Below are 12,518 nucleotides of genomic sequence, written 5' to 3'. Positions count from 1 at the left end.
CCATTTTTCCTTTCTTTTTTTCTTGTTGTCTTCCTTTGTGGTTTGATGATCTTCCATAGTGGTATGCCTCAATTCCTTTCTTTTTATCTATTATGGGTTTTTATTTTGTGATTACCATGAGGCTTACATAAAACAACATATAGTTATTAATATAGCAATTTTATTTAAGCTGATAACTGATCACATACAAAACCTCTACTTTTTTTATTGCTCCCCCATTTTATGATTTTAATGTCACAATTTACATCTTTTTATATTGTATATGTGTTAAAACTATTATAACTATAGTTATATTTAACACTTTTGTCCTTTAACATTTATACTACAGTTAAATGGATAACACTTTACCATATCACAATAGTATTCTGAATTTGATTATATACTTACTTTTATCAGTGAACTTTATACTTTTTAATGTTTTCATGTTACTAATTACTGTCCTTTCATTCCAGGTTGAAGAACTCCCAGTTCTTAGAACAAGTAGGTCTAGTGGTGTGAACAGCTTTTGTTTGTCTGGGAAAGTCTTTATCGCCCTTTCATTTCTAAAGGACAAGTTTGCCCGCTAAAGTATTCTTAGCTGAGCAGTTTTTTATTATTATTGTTCTTAGGTGGAAAGTTTTTTTTTTTTTCTTTTAGCACTTTGTACATATCACTCTATGATCTTCTTTTTTGCAAGGTTTCTGCTGAGAACTTCACTGATAGCCTTATGGGGGTTCACTTGCATGAGATGAGTTAAATAATTTTTTTTTTCTGCTTTCAAAATTCTCTGTTTTTCTTTTTTGACAGTTTTATTATAATGTGCCTCAGTGAGGTCTTCTCTGAGTTGAATCTATATGGGGACCTATGAGCTTCATGTATCTAGATGTCCATATCTCCTTCCAGATTTGGGAATTTTTCAGCTCCTTTAAATAAGCATTCAGCCCTTTTCTCAGTCTCTTCTCTTTCTGGGACTCTAATAATGCAAATATAGTAAGTCCCCTACATATGAATGAGTTCCTCTCTGAGAGCATGTTCATAAGTTCAATTTGCTTATAAGTCCAACAAAGTCAGCCTAGGTATCCAGCTAACACAACTGACATATAGTACTGCATTTTAATAGATGTATAATACTCTTCAGAATATTATATATAACATACAATAATAAAAATATACAAATATATAAAAATAACATACAGTAATATATAAAAGTAAACAAGTAATATATAAAAATAAACACAAAAATAAAGAAAATATTTTAAATCTTACAGTACAGTACCTTGAAAAGTACAGTAAGTACAACAGCTGGCATCAGGGGCTGGCATTGAGTCAACAGGTAAGTTGCTGATTGGAGGAGGAGGAGAAGTAGGAGATGGTAGAGCTAAAGGACTTCAGCAATAGGAGAAAGAGGGCAAGTTGCAATTTCACTCAAGCCTGATGTTGATAGAACGCACATGTGCATCTCTGAAAGTTTTCAACTTGAAGGTTCATGTGTATGAGTCTTACTGTATTGTCTGCATATATGACATATTGTATCATATAATTCATGTAGGCTTTCTTCACTCTTTTTTTGTTTGGTAAGAATGTTCAAGACTGTTCTTTGCTCTCCTCTAGCTGGATAATTTCAAATATCCTGTCCTTTACTTTACAGGTTCTTCCTTTTGCTGTATCCTGTCTGCTGTTTATGCTCTCTGTTTATTGCATTTTCCATTTCATTTATTGTATTCTTTACCTCCAGAATTTGTTTGGTGCTTTTTTTTAAGTTCCTATCTCTCTATTGGACTATTTTTCAATATTTCAATATTCAATGATTCTACTGAATTATTTTGTTCATGTATTGGTTTCCTGGTTTCACTGAATTGTCTTTTGATATTTACTTATAGCTCACCAAATTTCCTTAAAACAGCTATTTTGAATTCCTTATTGGACAAATTGCAGATATTCATTTCTCTGAGGTTGGTTACTAAAAAAAATTTTTTTTTTTTTTTGTGGTGTCATGTTTCCTCGATTGTTTGCTTAACTTGAAGCCTTGCATTGCTATCTTCCCACTTGAAGTGGCAATCACCGATTTCATTCTTAATGACTGGCTTTGGGGTAGAAATATTTTCTGTCACCCCTGCTAGGCATTCTGGGGCTTTCTCAGACCTTTTCTAAGGGTACACTGCTCCATACTTGTCCCCTCTTGTGGTAGAATCCTTAAGCTTGCATACTTTCTCAGTAATGGTACTGAATGCTTAAGTTTGTGATTTCTCCCAGGCCTACAGAGTTGAACTGGCTTTCTCGGTGAGCTTGCTTTGTTGTTGCTCAGTTGTTCAGTCATGTGTGACTCTTTGAGACCCCATGGACTGCAGCACACCAGGCTTTCCTGTCCTTCACCACCTCCCGGAGTTTACTCAAACTCATGTCCATCGAGTCGGTGATGCATCCTCTCTTGTCCCCCTCTCTGCCTGCCTTTAATCTTTCCCAGCATCAGGATCTTTTCCAATGGGAAGAGTCAGCTCTTCCCATCAGGTGGCCAAAGTGTTGGAGCTTCAGCTTTGGCATCAGTCTTTCCAGTATTCAGAACTGATTTCCTTTAGGACTGACTGATTTGATCTCCTTGCTGTCCAAGGGACTCTCAAAGTTCTCCTCCAGTACCACAGCTCAAAAGCATCAATTCTTTGGTGCTCAGCCTTCTTTATGGTCCAATTCTCACATTCATACATGACTACTGGAAAAACCAGAGCTTTGGCTATACAGACCTTTGTTGGCAAAGTAATGTCTCTATTTTTTAATATGCTGTCAGGTTTGTCATAGCTTTCCTTCCAAGGAATAAGCATCTTTTAATTTCATGGCTGCAGTCACCATCTGCAGTGATTTTGGAGCACAAGAAAATAAAGTCTGTCACTGTTTCCATTGTTTCCCCATCTATTTGCCATGAAGTGATGGGACCAGATGCCCTGATCTTAATTTTCTGAATGTTCAGTTTTAAGCCAACTTTTTCACTCTCCTCTTTCACTCTCATCAAGAGGCTCTGTAGTTCCTCTTCAGTTCAGTTCAGTCGCTCAGTTGTGTCCGACTCTTTGAGACCCCATGGACTGCAGTGTGCCAGGCTTCCTTGTCCATCACCAACTCCCAGAGCTTGCTCAAACTCATGTCCATCGAGTCAGTGATGCCATTCAACCATCTTCTCCTCTGTTGGCCCCTTCTCCTCCTGCCTTCAATCTTTCTCAGCATCAGAGTCTTTTCCAATGAGTCTGTTCTTCGCATCAGGTGGCCAAAGTACTGGAGTTTCAGCTTCAGCATCGGTCCTTCCAACGAATATTCAGGACTGATTTCCTTTAGGATAGTTCCTCTTCACTGCCCTAAGGGTGGTGTCATCTGCATATCTAAGGTTATTGATATTTCTCCCAGCAATCTTGATTCCAGCTTGTGCTTCATCCAGCCCTGCATTTTGCATGATGTACTCTACATATATATATAAATATATATATCGGAGAAGGCAATGGCACCCCACTCCAGTACTCTTGCCTGGAAAATCCCATGGATGGAGAAGCCTGGTGGGCTGCAGTCCATGGGGTCGCTAAGAGTCGGACACGACTGAGCGCCTTCACTTTCACTTTTCACTTGCATGCATTGGAGAAGGAAATGGCAACCCACTCCAGTGTTCTTGCCTGGAGAATCCCAGGGATGGGGGAGCCTGGTGGGCTGCCGTCTATGGGGTCGCTCAGAGTTGGACACAACTGAAGCGACTTAGCAGTAGCAGCAGGAGTATATATATATATATATACACACACACACACACACACATATATATATATGGATTCCCTGGTGGCTCAGACAGCATCTGCCCACAATGAGGAAGACCCGGGTTCAATCCCCTGGTCAGGAAGACCCCTTGGAGAAGGAAATGGCAACCCACTCCAGTACTCTTGCCTAGAAAATTCCATGGATGGAGGAGCCTGCTAGGCTACAGTCCACGGGGTTGCAAAGAGTCAGACACGGCTGAGTGACTTCATTTACTTACTTACTCTGCATATAAGTTGAAAAAGCAAGGTGTCAATATACAGCCTTGACATACTCCTTTACCAGTTTGGAACCAGTTCATTGTTTCATGTCTGGTTCTAACTGTTGCTTCTTGACGTGCATACAGGTTTCACAGGAGGTAGGTAAGGTGTTCTGGTATTCCCATCTCTTTAAGAATTTTCCATGGTTTGTTGTGATCCACACAGTCAAAGGCTTTAGCATAGTCAATGAATTGGAAGTTGGTGTGCTTGCTAACCAACTGCAAAAGCTCATTCTTACCGCTGCTGGGAGCACTGATAGGGAGCCAGTCTTGAGGTATGGGTGAGGCATGTGCAGTTCTGGGGGTGATGTGGGGCAGTTGGGGGGATTTGAAGGTGAAGCATCTCCAGTGGCCCATGCGCAGACCTCCTGATGGAGTTTGTGACACGGTTACTAGGATCTGTGTTCCTTGGATGCCCTCTGAGGGCTCTATCTGCTGCTCCCTATCTTTCTGTTGTGCAGCACACCTCAGGTTTTGGGATGGAGCAACAAAGAAGTGGGAGTCTTTGGCAGTGACCTGCACAACTGAGGATGCTGGGCATTCACTCACAAGCTCACTTTCCTCCATGGGAGGGATCATGAGCCAAAACGGTCCCTCTGAGCACTAAGCTGTGCCTCTCTGGGGGAAGCAAAGCAGACTGGTCCTCTTATCATCTTTGTTCAATCTCAAATTGCCTAAATTGTTGCTCTTTGGGAGGAAGATGGTAGAAAGCTCTTATTCTGCCATAATGATAACATAACTCTTTTGATTCTTTTCAATGTTATACTATAGCCCAATAGGATTTATTAGTTAATTCTCTAGGGGATGTACCTTTAACTTGCTATTACTACTAATTACAGCCTAGATTCACTGAAGTTACAGGTTGACTTGTAGATTTTTGCCTCGTAAAGGTGTAAGTGATATTTGCCTAGTAGAGAAGATAACTCCAAACATAGTGCAGTACATTGTTTTGCTATAACAAAGTACCATAGACTGGGTGGATTATAAACAATAGGAATTTATTTTTCACAGTTCTGAAGGGTGAAAGTCCAAAATCAGGGTGCCAGCACGGTCACATTCTGCTGAGGGCCCTCTTCTGTGCTGCAGACTGCCGTCTTCTCCTTATATCCTTACATGCCTGAAAGAGAGGGACAGAGCTCTTTGGGGTCCCTTTCATAAGGGCACTAGTCCCTTTCATGAGGGTTCCAGCCTCCTTACCTAATTATTTCCCCAAAGCTCCACTTCCTATTACCATCACATTTCAACATATGAATTTGGGGGAACACAAACAGTCAGTCCATAAGCCTCTACTTTAGCAAACTTATTTAAACATTCCCTTCCCATGTAATTATGTAAATCTCTGTTCTTTAACTGCTCTCTCAATCAGCTTTCCCAATCTTCTGAGTTAAGCTTTAAAAATTTCTACTTTGACCGAGTTACTGTGATCCTGGGACTGAGGTCTGAGGTGACATTACTGAGAAATTAAGCTCTGCTCTACAGTTATATAATGTGACAATTCAGAAAGTCCTTATGGTCTTTTCACCTTTCTTAGAAAAAAAAATTAAACATATAAAGAATAACAGTGATCACCAATATATTTATCTTCCAAGTTTTTTTTCTAGTTTTATGGATATAATTGATACAGTATCAATTATGTAAACTAAATAATAGTATATAGTTTATTTTTTGGTGCTGCCCTGTGGCTTTTGGTATCTTAGTTCCCCAACCAGGGATTGAACCCATGCCCGCTGCAGTGGAGGCTTGGATTCCTACTCACTGAACTGCCAGGGAATTTCCTCACCAGTTTTTCCATTTCCATGTCCTTTTCCTGTTCTAGAATCCAACCCAAGATGCTACATTACATTTATCAGATTATGTTTGAGGTTTATAATGATATATGGCATTCTTTTTTATTCATTCTGACTGAAGATAGAATTCCATTCTTTGACTGTAACCAAGGTATACATTCTCCCATTGGCACATATTTAGGTTGCTTCCAAATGTCCTTTACTATTATAAACTGGTGCAATTCTAGTGCCTTTATCCTTATCTTCTTTACATTGTCAGGAAACAGAGAGAGAGCATCTATCTGCAGCATCTGTCTGTAATTTATGATGAAGTGCCAGCCCATAACCTTCAAACTCTGGCTCTAATTTTCTGTTCTAGAAACAGACAACCTTTAAGTTCCCAGACAACCTTCCAAGTTCACTACTGACTCCTCTAGCTCTCTCTAATGTTTTCTACTGTGCCCAGTGCTTTCCTGTTCCCCAGACTTGCCTTTGCTGGTCATCTGCCTCACCCCACCACAAGCTCCAGCAGTATCTGTTAGAATGCTGTACACATTAACAGCAGAATGGGATTATATGTACGGCTGAGTCCCTTCGCTCTTCACCTGAAACCACTACAACATTGTTAATTGGCTGTTGTTCAGTTGCTCAGTCATGTTCGACTCTTTGGGACCCCATGGACTGCAGCACGCCAGGCTTCCCTGTCCTTTACCGTCTCCCAGAGCTTGCTCAAACTCATGTCCATTGAGTCGGTGATGCCATCCAACCATCTCATCCTCCGTCATTCCCTTCTCCTCCTGCCTTCAATCTTTCCCAGCATCAGGGTCTTTTCTAATGAGTCAGCTCTTCTGCATCAGGTGGCCAAAGTACTGGAGCTTCAGCTTCAGCATCAGTCCTTCCAATGAATATTCAGGATTGATTTCCTTTAGGATTGACTGGTTTGATCTCCTTGCAGTCCAAGGGACTCACAAGAGTCTTCTGCAACACCGATTGTATTGTACTAGCTACACGCCAATACAAAATAAAAAGTTTAAAGCCTGAAAAAAAAGGTCAGCAGAATGAGATTCTTAAGTATGTTTAAGAAATAACTATTTTCTTAATTTTTTTTTTAATGATCAGTATGGATATGGAATAACACCACATCGAGGCATATGAAAGTGAAAGAGATTTACCATACTCACAAGCTGTAGAAGAGAGAGGCAGGCATGCCATACAGGGGGCTATGTGGGAGGATCACTAAGGGAGCCAGCTCAACCAAGCTGGGAGAGACTGAAGACGGTGGGCAAGTTCCTCCCTGAGGATCAGGGTGATGTACACAGCAAAAGGAATGAAGGGGTTTCACTGGTGTGCTTGATTTCACTAGGTCACAGTCAGGATAGGACAAGAAGGGGAACTTGTGGCAGGGACCAGCCTCCTCATACCGTGCTCCTTTTCTCCTGGGCAGGGGGCTCACAGGCTGCGGGGCTGTTGAGGCAGCAGGAAAGTATGATAGCTAGTCTGTCCCAGGTGGTCTCATATATCCTAATGGTTTCAACTCTGTTATCTACACCTCCAGCCTAGACTTTACTTTCCAAGCATCTGACCCATATATCTATCTGCCTCTGGAATATCCCTATTTTGCTATCTCATGTGCTGTACTGTGCTTAGTTGCTCAGTTGTGTCCGACTCTTTGCAACCCCATGGACTATAGGCTGCCAGGCTCCTCTGCCCATGGAGATTCTCCAGGCAAGAATACTAGAGTGAGTTGCTATGCCCTCCTCCAGGGGATCTTCCCAACCCAGGGATTGAACCCAGGTCTCCTGCATTGCAGGTGGATTCTTTACTGTCTGAGCCACCAGGGAAGCCCATGAACCCCCCCAGGTTCCTCTGTCCATGGGATTTCTCAGCAAGAATACTGGAATTGATAGCCTATTCTTTCTCCAGGGGATCTTCCCTGACCCAGGAATCAAACCAGGGTCTCCTGCATTACAGGCAGATTCTTTACCAGCTGAGCTACAAGGGAAACCTGGCGATCTTATAGGTAACCTCAAAGTCATCCTATTCAAAAATGAACTCATCATCTGTAATATGCCCTGAATCTGTTCCCCTTCCAATGCTCCCTATATCTTAGGGAATGGCATGAGCAAGCTCCCAGAACTCAAGGTAAACACCTGGGAGTTTCTTTGGACTTACTTCTCTTCCCCAGCATTAACCTAACACAGCACTAAGTTCTGTCTATTTTATTACCTTAGGATAGACACATTTGTCAACTGAATTCACTTTTTATTCACTTTTGCATTTATTCAGTGTCTTTTTATACTGGAACCTGTCCTGGCTTCTGGGAAACAAAAGCCAGTGCTTCTCAAACTATCCTAGTGAAGGACCATTTCTTTTTTTCTTTTTCCAACCAATCAAGAATGGATTCTTTTGGGACTTCCCTGGTGGTCCTGTCGTTAAGAATTCACCTTGCAATGTAGGAGACTCGGTTTGATCCCTAGAGAACTAAGATGTCACATGCCTCGGAGCAACTAACCCACAGGCCCCAACTACTGAGCCCACATGGCACAACTAGAGTCCGTGAGCCACAGTGAAAGATCCCCGTGACGATGCGACAAAGATCCCGTGTGCCCCAACTAAGACCTGATACAGCCAAATAAATAAATGAATATTTTTTAAAAAGAATGGATTCTTTTACAGAATACAATGAAAATCAATCACTAGAAAAATAAAGTGAAAGAAAGGACATAAAAAATGCCAGTCCCAGTTTTTCATTACTAGATTCAATCAACAGAAATTACTTGCCAAATCACTATAAAAGTTTATAAATGTTTCTCTCGATTCCTGTACCTATCTCATTGCAGACTGATTAAGTTTGCAAACTGGTGTCATCCATGGACCACACTCTGAGTAGAACAGAGGAGAGACAGCAAGCAGAATGGAGTATGTATATGTGGGCCTCACAGTGAGAGGGGGGAAAGCAGAAAAGAAAGACTCTTAAGCAAATAAATAATAACCACATCATCAACAAAAAAGCAATTAGTTATTTGTGCCAAGATGTGGGTAACCCAAGGCAATGGGAGCACAGAGAAGGCACATAACCCAGCCCAAGTATCAGGGAAGCCTACCTTATAGGAGGTGCAAGACAGGTAGGAGTTAGTCAGATTGCAGATGCTCTAATGACGAGCAGGAAGGATATTCTCGGCAGAGAAACATGTTCTGGAGACATTAAGTAGCATATGACTTTTGGAATTACCTTCCTATGATTTGATGGACTGCTTTTCTCTGAGCCTCAGTATGTATAAATGGATGTGACAATCCTCTCTGAATGATGAAAGAAGTGGTGGTGGTGATCCAGTTGCTCAGTTGTGTCTGACTCTTGCAACCTCATGGACTAGCCCCCCAGGCTCCTCTGTCCATGGGATTTCTCAGGCAAGAATACTGCAGTGGGTTGCCATTTCCTTCTCCAGGGGATCTTCCTGAACCAGGGATTGAACCTGGATCTCCTGAATTGCAAGTGGACTAAGCCATCATAGAAGCCCTAAGAGAGATAAGGATGAAAATGTAACAATATAACAGTGCCCAGTGCTTGGTACCATGCTTTTTTGTGTGTTTGGAACACTTAACACGAATCAGAGCTACCTTGGATGGTGGGGTAGAGTGGGTGACGTGACAGGTCGCTGACCCAAGACCGGAGTCCAGAATGACCCAGGCTGAGGGGAAATAGGGTGACATGCCTGCCCCTGAGTCATTCCCAGGCCTGAGGCATATTTCTCTAGGATAGTCAGCAGACCATGAGTGTAGTTTTAGGTGGGGGCAGGAGGTAGGACCCCAGGATAATCTCTTCCTCTCCAGTCCCTGGTGTTCCAGATGTCCACAACAAAAATATGTTCTATATTAAAAGACTGAACGGTGGATTGTCTCTGTCCTGTTATGCCTTGCCCTGGGGGAAGAGGGGCTGATGAAATAAAGACGTGAATAGGTTGTTCACAAATCACAGAGCTAATCCTCTCAAGTACTGGTTGCTAATAGTGAGAATCAGGCAGATTAAGTCAGAGATCACAAATCTCAAAGCCAGAGTGATGTGAAATTGACATGAAATTAATTAATACATTTGATTTATTAAAATAATTTTGTCCTATAGAGGAATGAGGTGTTAAAAAATGACCGACTCTGTTTGCCAAATATGCTTCATTCCACAAATATTTTCTAAGTGCCATGTTAGAAGAAACACTAGGTGTATGGTAACTGGAAGAGGCATCACATGGGAGTCAGAGAAGGCCCATAAAGAGGTGATACCAGAGCTGATACCTGAGCAGGTGTTAGTTATGGAAGCATTGGAGCACTACTTCTCAAGGGCCTGCTCTCAGTCACACCCTTCTTAGTGAAGACACTGATTCTTAAGACTTATTATCTCACCTGTTACAATAGAGCAGAAGTCCCTGCTCTCACCAAAAGCTCTCTTGTCTATTTGTACCTTGGGTCCTGTCTATTCTCCTTATTATTGTCATTCCTATAATTAAACCCTCTCTCTGCTTAAATGTCAGTTTCAGACTCCTTGGAAAAAGCTGTTTACCAGACAGTGTGTCTACCTTATCAGCACCTGTTCCCTTCTTACCCACTCCAGTCTGGCTACCATCTCCTCTGTAACTGCCAAAGTCATAGTCAAAGTCACCAAGGATCTCCACCTTGTCAAATCTCATAGGCTCTTACCTGGTTCTTAGCAATATTCGATGCAGTTTAACATTTCCTCTTTTACATACATGTTTCTCTGGATTTTTTTTTTCTCCTACCACATGGCTTGTGGAATCTGGACCCCTACAATGAAAGCCCAGAGTCCTAACCAATGGACTGCCAGGGAATTCCCTCTCTTGGCTGCTTGAAATATAATTTCCTGACTTTTCTTCTGTCTGGTGGTTATTTCTCAATGTCTTTGGATGACCTCACTGTTAAGCCTGATCTTAAATGTAGGGTGAATTTGGGTTCTGTCTTGTTATCTTCCTAGTTGATATCATCCATTCTTATGACCTTAAAACCACCATTTCTATGCTGACAACACCTAAATTTACATTTACACCCCTGATCTCTCTCTGAACATATTTGTTTATTGTTTGTTTTAGTTGCTAAGTCATGTCTGACTCTTTTGCAGCCCCATGGGCTGTAGCCCACCTGGCTCCTCAGTCCATGGGATTTCCCAGGCAAGAATACTGGAGTGGGTTGCCATATTCTTCTCCAGAGACTCTTCCTGACCCAGGGATCGAACCCATGTCTCCTGCATTGGCAGGTGGGTTGCTTACCTCTGAGTCACCAGGAAAGTCATCTTAAAGTCAACATGTTTAAAGTGGAATTCTTATCTCAGCAGCCTCTATATCTTCCCAAATTCCTATCTTTCAGTATTACCAAATGGTGCAGTCAGCACTTGGTTGCTTCCCCAGTAATCTAAGGGTCACCTTTAATTCTTCTTTTCCTCCCAGTCCTTTACTATTCAAATCCACTACCAAGTCCCACCTTTTAAAATTCTAAAATATTCTTTAATGACCATCATAAGCCCCCCCACCCCTGCTGACCACTGAACAGTGACTTCTCTTTCTTGGAGACCTCCTTTAGCTTTTTAATTGGTGTCCCTGCTTCTCTCTTGTCCATAAGCCTCAAAGGAATGGAAGGATTATTTCCTTTTTATCAAGGTATAATTAATTTACAATGTTAGTTTCAAGTGTACAGCAAAGTGACTCAGATTCTTTCCCATGATAGGTTATTGCAAGATACTAAATATAGTTCCCTGTGCTATACAGTAGGCCCCTGTTATTTTAAAATTAATTTTAAAATAATTATTTTTAAAACTTAGATCATACATACCAATTTCTTGCTTACAAATCCTTCAGTGGATTTTTAAGAATAAAATCCAAACTACTTTCCACAGTCTCCAAGACCCTGCTCATCTCTGCTCTCATGTCATTCCATCCTCCCCCTTTATTCACATCACTGAGGTCACCTGGGCCTCCCTTGCCCAACTGGCCTCCCAAGCTCTTTCTTCTTCCATCTTCCTCCAATCTTCCTATGTCTGGTTCCTTTCAGGCACTTGGTTCTCAGCTCACCTGAGAACCTAGTGCCTGAAGCAGAATAGCTCACTGGTCCCGCTTTGTTTTCTCCACAGTGCTCACCCCCATCTAAAATTATGTTGACTACTGATTTTATTATATTTTTTTCCTGTCTGCCCATTTAGGATGAAAATTCCCTGAGCGCAAGGACTTGGTTCTGTTTCGTTTGTCATTGTATCCCTAGCCCAACACACGGTGGGTAGTCCCGAAGTACCATAGAAAAAAAGGCTTTGTTTCCCAGAGCTCCCAGTCTTCAGCTGGTACACTCAAGGACATCGGTACCTGGCTTATAGCGGAGGCCACGGCAAGAACCCCGAGCTGGTGGGGTGGTGCTGGAAGCTCTCCTGTCTGCAGACGCCCCACACCCTGACCTGCTGTTCTCTTCAGCCTCCATAAAGTTCACATGGCCTGACCGAAGTCTGAAACCTCGGAGTCCCCACCCTCACTTAGGCCAAATACAAATGCTCAGAAAGGCGGGTGGGGTAGGTAGGGTGGTGAAGACGTGAGACACAAGTAATGAAAGTCTTGAGGTCCCCTGTTAGTGACCCTGCTGCCTTAGGGCAGGCAGCGCCAGGCTGAAGCGCGGCAGGGTGGGGCAGCGGCTGGGGGGTGGGTCGGTGGGTGTGGCCCTTGGCTCCGCCCCCCCCGCGCGGTGAG

The 12,518-nt window shown here is 42.3% G+C and overlaps 1 long non-coding RNA gene across 1 annotated transcript; it reads right to left on the bottom strand.

Annotated features, from left to right (window-relative positions):
* Positions 1 to 4,998: 4,998 nt before the first annotated feature.
* LOC123333931 lies at positions 4,999 to 12,436 on the bottom strand. The gene is made up of 3 exons (XR_006551526.1): positions 12,144 to 12,436; positions 9,020 to 9,304; positions 4,999 to 5,138 (listed from the first exon to the last, which is right to left on the bottom strand). It is a non-coding gene; the product is annotated as an uncharacterized LOC123333931 (long non-coding RNA).
* Positions 12,437 to 12,518: the final 82 nt, after the last annotated feature.

The sequence above is a fragment of the Bubalus bubalis genome, chromosome 6 (assembly GCF_019923935.1).
Source record: "Bubalus bubalis isolate 160015118507 breed Murrah chromosome 6, NDDB_SH_1, whole genome shotgun sequence".
NCBI lineage: Eukaryota > Metazoa > Chordata > Mammalia > Artiodactyla > Bovidae > Bubalus > Bubalus bubalis.
The sequence above is the reverse complement of the archived record's forward strand: the minus strand, read 5'-3'. Positions and strand labels throughout refer to the sequence as shown.